The sequence below is a fragment of the Leopardus geoffroyi genome, chromosome A1 (assembly GCF_018350155.1).
Source record: "Leopardus geoffroyi isolate Oge1 chromosome A1, O.geoffroyi_Oge1_pat1.0, whole genome shotgun sequence".
Taxonomy (NCBI): domain Eukaryota; kingdom Metazoa; phylum Chordata; class Mammalia; order Carnivora; family Felidae; genus Leopardus; species Leopardus geoffroyi.
The window spans coordinates 129,485,938-129,501,680 of NC_059326.1; the positions used below are offsets into that span (position 1 = coordinate 129,485,938).

Here is a 15,743-nt window from a genome sequence, read left to right on the forward strand (position 1 = left end):
GTATCTCTCAATTTTATAATTTTTCTAAAAGAGCATGCATAATGTATGCTACACACACACACACACACACACACACACACACACACTTATTAAAACTATCTGCACAGTCTACACGGTTGCAGCTTCCCAAACCTTTTCATAAAAAACGCATCGTATCAGGGCACCTGGGTGGCTCAGTCAGTTAAGTGTCTGACTCCTGACTTCCGCTCAGGTCATGATCTCAGGGTTCATGAGTTCAAGCCCTGCGACCAGCTCTACGCTAACAGCGCTGAGCCCGGTTGAGATTCTGCCCATCTCTCTGCCCCTCCCCCGCTCGCACTCTCTCTTTCTCAAAAATAAGTAATAAAAACATTGAAAAAAAAGGGGTCATGTCTACAATTTAAGATATGTTTATATTGAACGCTGACACCTTGGCTATATTCATAAAGAACAAATCACCTTTAGGCCTGGGCTAGAAACTCCGTGCAGTTTGAGGCTCAGGAGGTAAAGAGCATAGGTCTCAGTTTTCATGACCATCTGGGTTCAGAAATTGGTGGGGAAGAACTTAGAACTCCACTTTCTTTTTTGCCGGCACAGGCGTCCTCGGTGCCCGCACCTGCATGCAAAACAAGCCCTGGGAGCTGCCCAAGCTGAGGTAGCACGCGAGGAGCCCTCTCATGGGCACGTTTGCCTGAGCAGAGTTTGCCTGAGCAGAGCCTGTGACAGGGCTCTCCGCAGACCTTCCCTGGACGGGAGCCCTCACGTCTGTCATCCCAGAGCCTGGCAAGAAACAGAGGTGAGGGGGTCCCCCCATATGTGTTCACTGCACTCGTTACATGATGTCAACCACCGCAGGAGCCAGAAGCACTTGACTGTGCTCTGTAGCTCTGCATTTCGTGAGACGCTTTATGCAGTACGAACGCAGTGGCATTTCTTATGCTGGATTTGCCGTCTCTGTCTGTTCCCAGCCTAGAGGAGTAACCAAAGGGAGTAGCAAAGTAGCCTCTCTGGGAACGGGCTCTGGCTGGCGCCGCATATTGGAATGCACTGCTGATGGCCCAGACAGTAGAAATTAAAGGGCACAAAAGCTCCTCTGCTTGCGTCTGCAACACGCCTTGACTGGTGATGAGTAGAATTCAGAGGGCTTAAGAATCGCATACTTAACAGAAGCTCATCCAGACCTCTTTGGTCTGGATAATGGGCTGGAAATCAAGCTCTTGCTGAGAGTTTCTGGTTCAATCAAGTCAGAAAAGAACTTGAATCCCAATTTCTTAAATACATACAGTTTTATAATATGATTGAAGGGGTCCTTCGCCCTTCAGTTTTTACCAGCTAACCCACATTTCTTCATTTGTCACCTAGCATCCAAAAATGCACAGGGATCTGTTCTAGAAGATTTCATTGTATCCAAGCTGTCAAGAAAGGAGTACTTATTTAAAGTACTTGGTCTGTCCATCTAAGGGTTTAAAAAATTTGTTTTAATGTTTTATTTATTTTTGAGACAGAGACAGAGCACAAGTGGGGGAGGGACAGAGAGAGAGGGAGACACAGAATCTGAAGCAGGCTCCAGACTCTGAGCTGTCAGCACAGAGCCCAATGCAGAGCTTGAACCCCAAACCGTGAGATCATGTCCTGAGCCAAAGTTAGACATGTAAGTCACTGAACCACCTAGTTGCCCCTGTCTCAAGGTTTCAAAAGAGTTCGGCTGACCTTACAAGGTGGAAATATAGAGCATTTTAAAATTGTGCCCATTGAATTCTTTAAAGTATGATACTGACTAGAGAAGCTACAAATTGGGACATAGTAATTCCTGGAAGCAAAACTCTGCTCAGAAGAAAAAGAAAAGAAGAAAAAAAAGAGGAGGGAGGAGGGAGAACATTGAGAATGTCATCAACCATATAAGTAAGGGCACTTCTCCTCTCGGAGCTTCAGGTCACTTTTCTGTCTATCGAAAGTACTAAATTATGTGAAAAGACATCTTTTATCCTATGTATAAAGGTGGGGGAGAGGGATGTAAGACATTAAGAGAAGGGCATACTAGTAATTTGAATTCTTTAAGTAATAAAAATTTCTGGAAATACCACTAAACGGAATTATGCTCTTCAGAAGGTTGGACCTCACTCAGTAGTACACTGACTTTAGAAGCTTCTTGGATTACCTGGTGAAAGAATGCAACTCGAGTTGGAGTCGGGAGTTCAGAAGTCATATACATTTAAATCTTAGCGTTTCCCTTTTTTTCCCTTCAGATGTCTGAAGCAACTTTAAATGGGAGCTTCAGTTCCTCATATATCCCCAAACTGCAAAATTGCCTCTAGCTGCTGAGCTCTCTCAATCTCCATTAGACTCATGACCATTTACTGAGGCCAAAACTGTCCACCTCTTACTGCTCTCTCTCTCTCTCTCTCTCTCTCTCTCTCTGTATTTTTTTTTCTATTTTTTTTTAAATTAGTACTTCCCTAAAGGAAATACAATGAAGTCTTCTCTTGCCCTGAGGTCAGATTCAAGACTTTCAGAGTGTTAGAACAGGCAGAGATCCTAGCACTGAGCTGGTCCAACCTCTCCTTTTCACAGGCGAGGAAACTGGGGTCGGAGTAGTTAAAGAGACTTATCTACAGTCATAGAATGATTTCCTGCAAAATAAAGAACAGTATGAATTGTGTAGAATGACAGGCCTCTGAAGTTACCCAGACTGCATGTGTGTCCCAGATCTACCTTTTGCCCTATGGCCCGAGGCATAACCACATAACCACAGCTTCTACGTCATATATAGGAAGGGGATAATAAAATATATATGAAGGGTTGCTATGTGGACTAAATGAGAGCTAAAAGAGTGTCTGCCCCAGGATAGACTTTCAATAAACGTCAGTTTCTTTTCTTACAAAGACAAGACACCAGAAGTCTTCAAATATTTAGGGGATTAAGATGGCCAAATGTCTCAAATTTATTTTAGGCCACATGTAAACGAGGTAGAACTTCTATTCTTAACTGACTTCTGTAATCTGTACCATTTCCTAAAACCCCTTATCTCCATAGGAACTCCCTGAAACAAAAATATTTCCACCAATGGCAGAACGCAGTACTCCTGTGCCTTCCTCTTGAAGCCTGAAAAGTGCTTTTTCTTCACATTGGGAGGGGGAAGGGACCTTCCTGACATTGGCCTATATTACTCAGGATGTAGCTCAAGATCCAGAAGATGGGTCTCCTGGTAAGATTCACATAGCAATCATAGAAAATCAGGCTCAGCACTTGGTGTAGAATCAGGAAAATTACAAGATGAATGGACCGTTGTGAATATGAAACATAGCCTGTTCTTCAAAGTGCAAAGGAAGGAAAGAAAGACCCTGGCAATTATCGCCCTGTAAACATCAGTTCCAGCTGTAATAAGTGTGTGTGTGTGTGTGTGTGTGTGTGTGTGTGTATGTATGTGTGCGCGCGCACACGCGCGTGTGGATAAGTAGCAGGAAAGTGATGATATCAGGAACAATAAGTGGCTTAGGCTTCAAAGAAACAAATCATGCCAGCACAATAGCTTTTTTTTTTTTTGACAGAGTTATGAATAGATGGTGGGGAAATGCAAGAGATGTAATATATCTTATGTTAGTAAAGATTTGATATGTCTCAGGAAATTTTATTTGCAAAATTAGCTACAAGATCACAAAGAAAGGTTATTGATAAATTGCAAAGTATCTGGTGGTAGGAAGGTGCAGAGATGGCCGCCAGGGATGGCCTTATTTAACAGTTTCATCATTAATTTGGAAGAGGGAGTGAATCTTTCTCTGTGTTCATAAAAATTGCAGGTTATACGAAATCAGGACATGGTGTGAACACTGATCAGCCAGGGACTGACACAAAGTGGTCCCCAAAGAAGGAAGATTGGACAGAAACAAGAGGCAACTGAGAAGAGCCACATTTTTAGGTCTGTTTTGATTTACCTTTCTTGTAGTGCATAAAATGAGAATGTGATAGCCAAGTGGGGTGACACAGACATGGAGAAGAAGATGGGCAACAGAAAGGAATCTGTTCAACACACACTCGTGGGGACCCTCATTTGCTGGGGCCAGTGTGTGCCAAGTTCTGCACGTGGACTTTGTGCTGTGTGAGCAGGTACTCAGACAAGGCTCAGGGATATTAAGAATCCTGCAATAGGAGAGGAACTTAAAATTTTGCATAATCTGACCATTACTCATCAGGTATAATTTGACATAGATTTGACTTCCTTGACTTCTAGGAATTCTGTAGATTTACATTGTATCTGTAGGTCAGTGGTCCACTTTGAGTTAAGCTTTGTAATAGGTATGGGTCAAGGCAAAATTTTTTTGCATAGGGATATCCAGCACCATTTTTTGAAAAGACTATCATTTCCTCTTGAATTGTCCTTCTTTGTCAAAAATCGGTTCTCATCCATGTGTCAGTCTACTTCTAGAATATTTGTTCTGTTCCACTGGTGTGTGTGTCCATCCTTTTGCCAGTAACTCACTTTCTTGATTACTGTAGCTTTATAGTAATTCTTGAAATCACCTAATGTAAGTCCTGCAACCTTGTTCTTCTTTTTCAAAATTGTTTAGGCTATTCTAGTTCCTTTCTTCTTTCATATAAGTATTATAAACATATTAACATATTGGGTCAATCCATGAACACAGGGTATCTCTCCATTTCTTTAGGTTTCTTTGATTTCTCTCATCAGTAGTTTTTTTAAAGGTATGGATCCTGCACTTGGTGCTATTGTAAATGATATTGTTTTTTTTTTTTTTAATTTCACATTCCGATTTTTTATTGCTTGTATATAAAAATACAAATGATTTTTGCATATTGACCATGTACCTCATGGCCTTGCTGAACTGACCTATTAGTTCTAAGACCTTTTTGTAGATTGTTTGGAATTTCATAACAGGCAATCATGTCATCTGTGACAGAGAATTTTATGTCTTCTTTTTCAATCTGTATGGATTTTATTTGTTTTTATTGCCTTATTGCCCTGACTAGGACTTCTAGTACAATGTTGAAGAAGAATGGTAAGAGAAGAAATTCCTGTCTGTTCCCCATCTTAGGAGACTGTTCCCCCTTAGGAGACTTAGTGAGTCTCCATATATGATGTTAGCTGTAGGCTCCCAGCATATGTCTTTCATCTTAAGAGAGTTCCTCTCTATTCCTAGTTTCCTGGGAGGTTTTAATCATGAATGGATGTTGGATTCTGCCAAGAAAATTTTGCATCCATTTCAAGAATCAAATAATGATTTTTTGCTTTAGATTCTCTGTTATCTTTTAGAGAAGCTAAAAGTGAAATTGTGAATTTATATCATACCACATTTCTTAATTTTATATAGAACTAAGTTTTTGTCTGATATCATATCCCTTCTACTGGAAGACCTTTTTAAAAACATTTCTTGCAGGCTACATATGATGGCAATAAATATTATGTTTTTCTTTGTCTGATAAATTCTTTATTCCTCCTTCATTTTTAGAAGATATTTTTTCCAGGGGTAGAATTCTGAATTGACAGATTTTTTTTCCTTTTGGTCATTTCATTGTTCTTTGGATTGTATAGTTGCTGACAAGAAGTGTATTATAATTCTCATCTTTGTTTATCTATCTGTATTGTGTTCTTTTTCTCTAGCTGTCTTTAATATTTCTTCCCCTCTCCTTTGGCTTTGAGCAGTTTGGATATGATGCTGGTAGAGGGGTGTGTGTGTGTGTGTGTGTGTGTGTGTGTGTGTGTTTAGTATTTACCTTGCTTAGTCTTCTCTGAATTTCTTAAAGTTGATATTTGATACTTGTCATTGATTTTGGAAATTTTGCAGCCATTATTTCTTCTTTTTTCCTCTTTTTTCTTTCTGGGATTCTAAGTATACATACACTAGACCACTTATTTTCTGACAGCCCTGAGATGGAAAGAGGCTGTCTCTGAGGTGCAGCAAAAATGGGTGACCTAATGCTCAGGGTAAGGCAGCCACTGAGAAAAACCCCATATTTGTTTATTTAGCATTAGTGTTACTCCCTGTGTTTCAGTTTTTGTAATTTATGTTGACATATCTTCAAGTTCACGGATTCTTCCTTCAGCTGTGTCGAGCCTACTGATGAGGTCTTTGAAGGCATCACTGAAGGCTCTGCTACTGTACCTTTTTCACTTAAGCATTTTTATGTGACTTTTGCTTATAGTTTTCATTTCTTTGCTGAAATTACCTATCTTATCTTGCATTTTGTCCTCCTTTCCTATTAGAGTCCTTAATATATTAATCATAGTTATATGAACTTCCGGGTCTGAAAGTTCCAACATTTGCACATATCTGGTTTGGTTCTTTTGTTTGCTTTGTCTCTTTGCAGTGTCTTGTTTACCCTTGTTTTTTTTTTTTTTTTCACTTGCTTCATAACTTTTTTGTTGAGAGCTGAACATCTTCTGTAGAACGGTAGAGGCTGAGAGAATTTTATGCTGAAACTGGGCATGGTTTTCTTATGCTAGTCCTTTACTCTGCAGTTTTAAATGAATCCAGTAAGGACTTGAGCTGTGTTTAGGGTTTACTGTTGCCATGGTTACCCACAATGCATCGCATGCTCCAGATGCCTCTAGTTCAGGATGGGGGCTGGTTCACTATGGGTTTTTTCTCAGTGGCTGCCTTACCCTGAGCATTAGGTCATCCATTTTTGCTGCACCTCAGAGACAGTCTCTTTCCACACTATTGCAATACTCCCTACAGAAGCCCATTGTTACTTGACATGTGTTAGCTTGGTGATGTTGACAGGGGCCTCTATTGTTCAGATAATATGTCAGACTTAGATAGTCACTGGGCCCTTGTGTCTTATGGGCTTTCACTGCTTTGTCAGTCCTCCTGCCTCTGCCCTGAGTTTAGAAGATTTCGTTTTTCTTTTTTCTTCCTCAGCTACAATAGGTTTTTGACAGTGCCTCAGAGTGACCATGTTTGTTTCCCTTCTTCCCACTGTATAAGGCTTGTGTTCCATAGGGGAAGTATGCGAAGGATCATGGGGAAGGGAGCCCTCACTTTCCCACAGCCCTGCCATTCACCTTCTACAAGCATATACTCCAAAGGATGCTTTCTCATGACCCTCACCATTATGTTTTGTGAGCACATGGGTAGGTTAGTTAGAAAAGAGTGTACACGTGTGTAAAAACCTAAAGCCCCCGGCAATCCTATATTCTCTCCATTACTCACTTATACCCCGCCTTTGTTGACCTACACTCAATCCTCACCAATTTGTTCACAATTTTAGCTAAATTCTTCTTACCATTGTCCAGGTGCATGTGTCCCAGGTAAGAAAATGGCCTCACCTCCTCTGTCTTTGTAAGCAGCTGTCATTCCTTACCCCTCTGATAGGGTAAAGAGAAGGTGTGGATTTGCCATTTGCCTGCTTTTGTGTGTGTATGTTGTTGCTGTGTTTGCTGCTGTTGTTTTTGTAAGGATGAGTGTGATACTCTTTCCAGCTTTCTGTGTCCCCAGATGGAGCAGAAAGTGTCTTTTTGCTTTTGATAAGACAACTAGAAATCTGCCGTGTGTTTGAGACCAGATCCCATTCTGTGCCCCCCATGCCTCTCCCTTTCTTGTGGCAGTGATTTTAGGGATTTGGAATTAAAGGTCCTAATGGAGAACTGAAAAATACACTCCCCTTGTAGGTAAAATGGTATCCACCTCCTATATTGATTTGAATCATTTGATATTTGCTATAGAGTCCATTTTGGATATTTTTTCATTATTCTCCTGATCAAGTCAATAAAATCTTCAGAAATTCTCATGTATTGAGAGAGCATGTGAATTACGTTATTACACATTATTTACCCTTGATAACACTTCACAGAAGCTTTCCTAAACCACATTTCCCATTTCCTATTTCAAAGGTATAAAGCCAACAGGCTATTCCATTATTTCAAAAAATAAAAGAAATCATTCAATTAGTAGTATGTCAGATGAAAGGGACACTTTGAATTGTGGCATTATTCTGAACGTATGAAAAGCAAAGTCTGCACCTGTCATAACTATGGGATGAGGCATGAATATTCTATACATTTCTGATTAACCAAAATCCACGCAAAAATATCAGTCAGATCAGAAGAGTCAGAATTGATTAAACCATATTTAGCTTATCTGTATTGTCCTGGTATCACACAGATTAGAATAGAAGCCAGTGTGATAGCGTGAGAACAAAAGACTTGTCAACCTGACACTATTTTAAACACAGAAACAAATGGAATCTTGCAAACCAATCCTGATTAACTAAACCTGACTCTACCTTGAAAAACATAATGGTATTTTTATGATTTTAATATGGTTATCAGCACATCCCTTCTATTCTAAGATATCTAGACACATAATCTTCAGGTATTGGGAAATAGCATCTCCAATTTGAGAATAACATGGTCTGCAGTATGCCAGCCACATACAGGAAACTACAGGGCAAACTTGTCTCTGGTGTGATTAAAAGCTCACTTGAAAGGACCTCTTTGCATGTGGAACTTTTCTGGGCAAAGGATAGAGGGCTTCTTTGTCTTCAAAGAGCTTCAAAGGATATACAGAAAAAAGCATGTGCAAACTGGAGAATCAGATGTGTGAGGTAAGGAAAGTATTAACATTTTATGCTCAGATGATGCCTAGTATCTCAAGCCCCCTACGCCTTGGCTTCTTCCCCCAAACAAAATCTGTTCATATATAAACGGGAAGAACAAAGCTCCACCTGATCCCTTCCATTGCTGTTGTGCTGGGCAGGCTGAAGGCTTTGGAATACTGGGTGGCTATGGATGGTGACTGTGGATGCAAAGGTGGACTGTAACAGTGGGGGCCACTGCTGGGGATGATCTTCCCTGCCTGGCCTCAGAGGACCTTGCAGTGGGCAGATGTAGCCCTGGGTCTGTCCTCTACCTGACTAGAATGTATTTTGCGAACGACTTATTCACCATGCCTTTTACTACCATATTACCCACCTGAAGATTAAATCTTACACTCCCTGAGAAGCTGGAAGATAAGTTGAGCATGCTCCTGAAGCTTTTCCTCTCCGCTCTCGGTGTCCTGAAACTCAACCCCATTGGGTCCCTACAGCCCATTTTTTGGACTAGGAGGCCTCCCTCCCTCCCATGATCCACAGCAGCATTTCTGATGGAAGAGGCTGCTGGTCCTTCCACCCTGGTTGGCAGAGGGTGATGTGGTGAGCTCTTTCAAGAGGGCTGTGTGCATTTAAAAAAACAAAACAAAACAAAAAAACTCCATCTCTGCCAAAACCTATAAATACTTTCAATAAAGGCATTTTCTCTTTTGTTTCTAAGAAGAGAATAGCGTGGTGGGGGACAACATAAATTTTAAAGTCCACAATTTGTTCCATTCAAAACCAATTAGCAATCAGAGCGACAGTGGGCTTTTTCTGGGCTTCCCGCAGCATCAATACCACAATAGCTCTTCCCAAGCTAGCTGAGTTGAAATATTCTCACCTGACATACCTTTTTTTTGTTGTTGTTAACCCCCCCCCTTCCCTTTTTTGGTTTACTTTTCTTTAAATCCACAAACTTTATTCATTGGCAAGCAATGGAAAGAAGTGTGACTTGTAACATTTACAAAGGCAGGGCCAAAGCCTCTCATTTAAAACTCACTGACCACTCACAGGAACACTCCTCTATTTAACTTGCAGTGAAATTCCACTTTGATAAACCCTCTGGAAGAAATAGTTTTTTACAAAGGTAAGATATTTATTTATTTATTTATTTATTTATTTATTTATTTACTTACTTACTTACTTAAGAGAGAGCTCATGTGATTGGGGGAGAGGGGCAGAGAGAGAGAGAGAATTTTAAGCAGGCTCCACACTCAGCATGAAGCCCAACACAGGGCTTGATCCCATGACCCTGGGATCATGACCTGAGCTGAAATCAAGAGGCGCTAAGCTTACTGAACCACCCAGGTGCCCCCTCAAAAGTGAGATGTTTTAGACTCAAATTTTCCTCAAATTCTCTAGATAAGAGATCCCTTTTGAAAAAAACTTCTCTAATTCTAGTCCATCCTAGGTATTCATAACCCTGATACTCTAGCCAGATGAAAAGATGTTTTAATAATTTGTTCCTGTAATATCAATCAAATCTGCTCCATTACATATTCTAGAATTCGTGTCCTATTCTGAGGGGAGTATCTATGAATGGGTAGTAATGAAACTTCTACAGATTAAAAGATCAATCATTTTTAATGTTAAAACTTTTTAACGTGGGTATTACTTTTTAAAACTGTCTGATCAGAGAAAGGGGAACTCTCTTCCACTGTTGGTGGGAATGCAAACTGGTGTAGCAACTCTGGAAAACAGTATGAAGTTTCCTCAAAAAGTTAAAAATAGAATTACCTTACTATCCAGCAGGGATAAATACTAGGTATTTACCCAAAGGGTCCAAAAATACTGATTTGAAGGGATAGAGGTACCCTGATGTTTATAGCAGCACTATCAACAATAGCCAAATTATGGAAAGAGCCCAAACATCCAAAGACTGCTGAATTGATAAAGAAGATGTGGTGTATATATGAAATGGAATACTAGTCAGCCATCAAAAAGAATGAAATCTTGCCAATTGCAACAATGAGGGCAGAGCTAGAGAGTATAATGCTAAGTGAAATAAGTCAGTTGGATAAAGACAAATAACATGTGATTTCACTTATATGTGGAATTTAAGAAACAAAATAAATGAACATGGGGGTGTGGGGAAGAGAGACAAACCATAAAACAAACTTTTAACTATAGAGAACAAACTGAGGGTTGATGGACGGGAGGTAGGCAGGGGGTTGGGTTAAATGGGTGATGGTACTACGGAGAGCACTTGTTGAGATGAGCACTGGGTGTTGTATGTAAGTGACGAATCACTCAATTCTACATCTGAACCTAATATTATACTATACGTTAAGTGACTGGAATTTAAATGAAACTTGAAAAAAAATAAATGCCATTGACCAAAGCTAACTAGGCAGAGATGTTTTAGAGTAAGAAATCTAAGTGATTGGCAAAAAAACTGGAGGCAGGTGGGGGCAGGTGAGGAGAAAGAGGGACAAAGTGGGGATGACAATTTTGACACAAGGCATTGGTTTGCAATTTTGTGCTTTCTGCATACCAGAAGTAACGATGAGGGAAGATGGATGAACAGAAAATGTTTGTGCCAGGACTGAGAAAGCATGGATGTTGAGTGACATCATGAACAGAAAGTAGAGTCCAAGGGCTATGTCTTCCTATGGAAAGTTTGTAATGCTGTAGTAAGAAATGCCGTTTGTTTAGTGAGTACAGAGCTGTGCTTCAGAGACCATCAGTTTGGTTCCACACAGAAGTGAAATGTTAGCCTGTGTTTCCTATTAGCTGTTGTGGGCACTGGTGGTGATCTTCTCAGCATCCAACTCTGTTTTGTCCTGTCCCAACAGAACTTGGACTTGTTCGGGTATCCCCCAGGCTTCCACACACCCCAGGAGACGTGGGAAGCTGACCCCCCACTCCACAGTTCCCAGGAGTGAGCCTGATTTAATAAGGATCATCTTGTTCCTGCAGAGGAGAGGTGAGCAAGCCTTTCCTGTGAAGGGCCAGATAGTAAACACTTTAGGCTCTGTGGTCAGACACCCCTGTGGCGACCACTCAGGCCACTGTAGTGCAAAAGCAGCTCAAACAACACATAAATGAATGGGTGTGGCTGAGTTCCAAGAAAACTTTACTTGGGAACACTAAATTGTTAATTCCTTATAGTGTTCACCTCATAAAATGTCGTTCTCTTTTTTGATTCTTTTCAACCACTTGAAAATATAAAAACCGTTTTTCAGCTAGTGGGCGGTACAAAACCAGACACTGGGTTGAATCTGGCCCGTGGGCTCTAGTCTGTTGACACTTGTTCTAGGGACCAGCACTTCTAACAGCATTTTGAGGGATAGTGGAAATGTTCTATAAGTGGCCACATGTGACTTTGAGTACTCGAAATGTGTCTGGGGTGAATTATTGTGTTTTAATTCTATTTAATTTTAAATAATTTAAATGTAAACAATCTCCTTTGGCTAATGTAATAAGGAATCTTCATTTTGCATGTTTGCTGACAGCTTTTAGGCTTCACGCCTCTGTCTTCCCCTTGTGCCTGCATCTATGCAAGCAGATAAGAAAGCCTAGGAGCTCCTCCTTTGCAGCAGTGGGAGATTCTAACCACCCAAGCCCTTGCCTGCACCCAGGAGCTCTCTTACTGGTCCCATCCATGACTATAATGAAGAACCGGGTCAGCCCCCTTTCCCTGCTCTCTTGAACTATTTTGAACCTGCTTGAGAGGGCTGCTGTGCTCTCGAGAGAAACCTGAATTATGTAAGCTATCAAACCTTTCATATCCTCCTGGTGTATATGTGGCATCATCAGCTTTGACATCCAAACCAAGTTTCGGGTGAGGGTTCATTTGCCTCTTGAGGTGACCATAACAGTGAGTCATGATCATGTTGGACAGCACAGGTCACAGAATACTATGGGTACAGGGTAGGTGACTCTGGAGTTGGACTACTGAGAAAACAATGAGAAGTTAGGGATGTCTGGGAAATTTCTTTTTAATTTTTCGGAAATAATCCTCTTTCTTTGACTCCGTGTGAACATGGAATTCTGCAGTCCATTTGCTGCTGGCATCTGTGTTTTGCCTATAAGGGGAAGCAGCCTTAGAGAATGAAATTGATCCTGTGATGGGACAGTGAGTCTTTAATGACAGTATTAAGCTGCTGGATCAGCCCCTTCTTGAAGCTGCCACCTCCTCTCAGCTTCCAGGGATGTGATTTCTGAATCAGATTTCTGTTAGTCTGAAACAGCCTAACATATATAATTGATTCTAAGAACCACACTCCCCAACCCAATTTTAAAAATCTCTAAAACTGTAATCAGTCTTACAGTCTATAGTACAGCATAGTTTATTGGGAGAATCTTCTTTCTTCTTTGCAATACATAGGATAATATTGTGTCTTAAAACGTGGTGTCTTAGATCGGATGAACTACTATAGATTTGATGACTACTTTAAGCTTTGGGATTTCTTTCTTTCTACTTCTGGCTTTTAATGCTTTAAGTAAGCTTTTGTTCTAAGATAATCTTTTCTTTAAGTTTGCAATAACCCCCAATATTATAAAGCTGTATTTTCAGGTTAGCACATCTTCAGAGCATGCCTAGTTGAACTTTAGTGCCAGGGTAAGATTTTATTACCTGAACAATATGTTCTCGTTTGTGAACTAAAGGCAATATGCAAAACATCGTCCAAAAGTGGAGAGATCATTTGGGAATATCAACTAAATTAAAAAATATTGTTAAGGGGCTGACATATTCTAGCGCTATTCAAGCACTGAATGAACTGGCCTTGGATGAAATGAAAAAGAGTGTATCTGCTTAATTGTATGCTTGATGCACTCCATTGTCCCTGCCTACTGGTGGGCAAACTTAACTGTGAATTACATTTCTGTTATTATTCGATTTTTAACATTCTCTTTGTTTTATTGCAAAAATTCAGCCTAATGCAAGCATATTATTATGGGTTTTAAGTCAAGAACCACCAAGCATTGCCATTAATTCAAATATACTGAAATCCAAAATAAATACCCACTTTCAAGAGCCAAAACTCCCAATCATGTTGAATTCTTTTATTACAAAAAGGGCCTTCTTGCCAGCCTTCCCTCTACTCCACCCCAAAACTGTATCCAAATGGGAACAAGAAACTGTAATGGAAAATAAAGTCCTATTTCATAATTTCAACAAAAAGATAAAACACCTAGAAAAGTATGTGACCTATTTGCAGAAGAGTACAAAAGTTTGACATCTATAAAAGAAGTAGAATAAATAGATTAATATAATGGTTTTGTGTTGAAAAAGTAATGTCAGTCTTACACAAAATACTTAGTAGATTTATGAAATCCTCATAAAAACCCAAGATAAATGGGGAGAAGGGAGTGCGATACAGTAATTTTAAAGACGAAGGGCCAAAATAATCAAGAATATATTGAAAGTAAAGACTAATGAAAGAGAATCTGCCTTACCAGATAATGCAACTCCAATAATTAAAGCAGTGCGCTACTGACAACAGAATTGGCAGATGGATCAATGTAATGGATTTGATAGCCCAGAAATCGACCCCAGTATAGATGCGAGCTTAGTATATATTAAAGGTGGCATCACAAATCAGTGAAAAAAGGAACCATTATTGAATAAGTGGTCCTGGAACCGATGGTTAACTATTTGGAAGAACACAGTCAAATTACCACTCTAAAATAAATTGCAGTGGGTGACCTTTGACCTATTAAATGCTAGAGGTAAATATAGAATGAGAAGTACTCTTTCAGCATAAATGAATCAGAAGAAATCGTAAGGAAAGTAAATCACAATAGAAGATGTAGCATATGTGTCTGTCTCCTCTCTTGTCCTCAGTGCCCATGAAATAGATAAGAAAGAATAGACTGAAAGAATCAAATCCTACATAAAACAAACAAATAAAGTAAGTACCGTTACCAGAAAGTGATAAAGTTCTGGAAGATAGAAAGTAGAGAAACTATAGTCCAAAGCAACAAAGGAAAGGTCCTCCGCAGATAAGAACTATTCTCCCCAATAAAGCCCTAAAGCAGGTGTTCTTGAGGATGGTCCCCCGACCAGCAGCAGAAACTCCTGGGAACTTATTAAAAATGCAAATTCCTAAGTCTCAGTGCAGACCTACAGAGTTAGAAATTTGTGGAGTGGGTCCCGACCACCTAGATTTTAACACGCCTTCCAGGTGGTTCTCATACACATAGCATTCAAGAACTCCTTTTCTAGGAGGGCTCCTGGGTGGCTCAGTCAGTTAAGCGTCCAACTTTGGCTCAGGTCGTGATCTCACGGTTCATGAGTTCAAGCCCCACGTTGGGCTATGTGCTGTCAGCTCAGAGCCTGGAGCCTGCTTCAGATTCTGTGTCTCCCTCTCTCTCTGCCCCACCCCTGCTCGCACTGTCTCTCTCTGTCTCTCAAAAACAATAAACATTAAAAAAATTAAAAAAAAAAAAAGAACTGTTCTAGGAAAACTCCATGGACAAATACAGATGTTAAAGGGATAATCAGCAGGATAATTACATAATGGTCTACATTCCTAGCAGCTGGGCCCATAGAACCCCCTCTTTACTGCCCATAACACTGAGGACAACTTTTTGTGTAGGGAAAGTGCCTAATGCCAGCGTGGGGGCAGTAGGGAAAGTGGAGCAGAGACTTAGAATTTCATACCCCCTTAATGCTAGCAGAGAGAGGAGGAAGAGATTTTTCTCCCCAGAATGATTTATATACAACATGGCTCTCTGAAGTGGTTGTTCTGACAAGGGGGACTCTTAAGAGTTGTTGTGGAGCTGAGGAAGCAGGCATGCGCCCCAGACAAGTCACTGCCACCAGGTAGAAACTGAGCCTCCTCATCTGGAAGTCAAAATATCCCTCTCGCCATCTGTCCCCATCTTGTCCACTGCACTCACCTATATTCAGAACTCTTGTTCATCAACAGGAAAACAAGCATGCCATACAGCTTTGGAAAATTTGCCTTCGGCTTAGAGTAGCCATTGTTTTCTGTAGAGAGTCAGAGAGTAAATGCTTTTGGCTTTGCACATCAGTTCTCTGTCCCAGCTACTTAGCTCTGCCACAGTAGCACATCAGCAGCCAGGGAGCACATGCACAGTGTGTGTGTATACAGTAGGAGTCGTTTTCCTGGCACGTATCCCACTGGGTGTTCTCTGAGCTTCCTGGATATGTGCTTTACTTTCTGACATTAATTTGGGAAGTTCTCAGTCATCATGATTTCAAATGT

General features: G+C 40.5%; 1 long non-coding RNA gene across 1 annotated transcript; it reads left to right on the forward strand.

Annotated features, from left to right (window-relative positions):
• Positions 1 to 2,952: 2,952 nt before the first annotated feature.
• On the forward strand, positions 2,953 to 11,700 carry LOC123602137. Its single transcript, XR_006714389.1, has 4 exons — positions 2,953 to 3,184; positions 3,777 to 3,895; positions 9,604 to 9,652; positions 11,361 to 11,700. It is a non-coding gene; the product is annotated as an uncharacterized LOC123602137 (long non-coding RNA).
• The last annotated feature ends 4,043 nt before the right edge of the window (positions 11,701 to 15,743 follow it).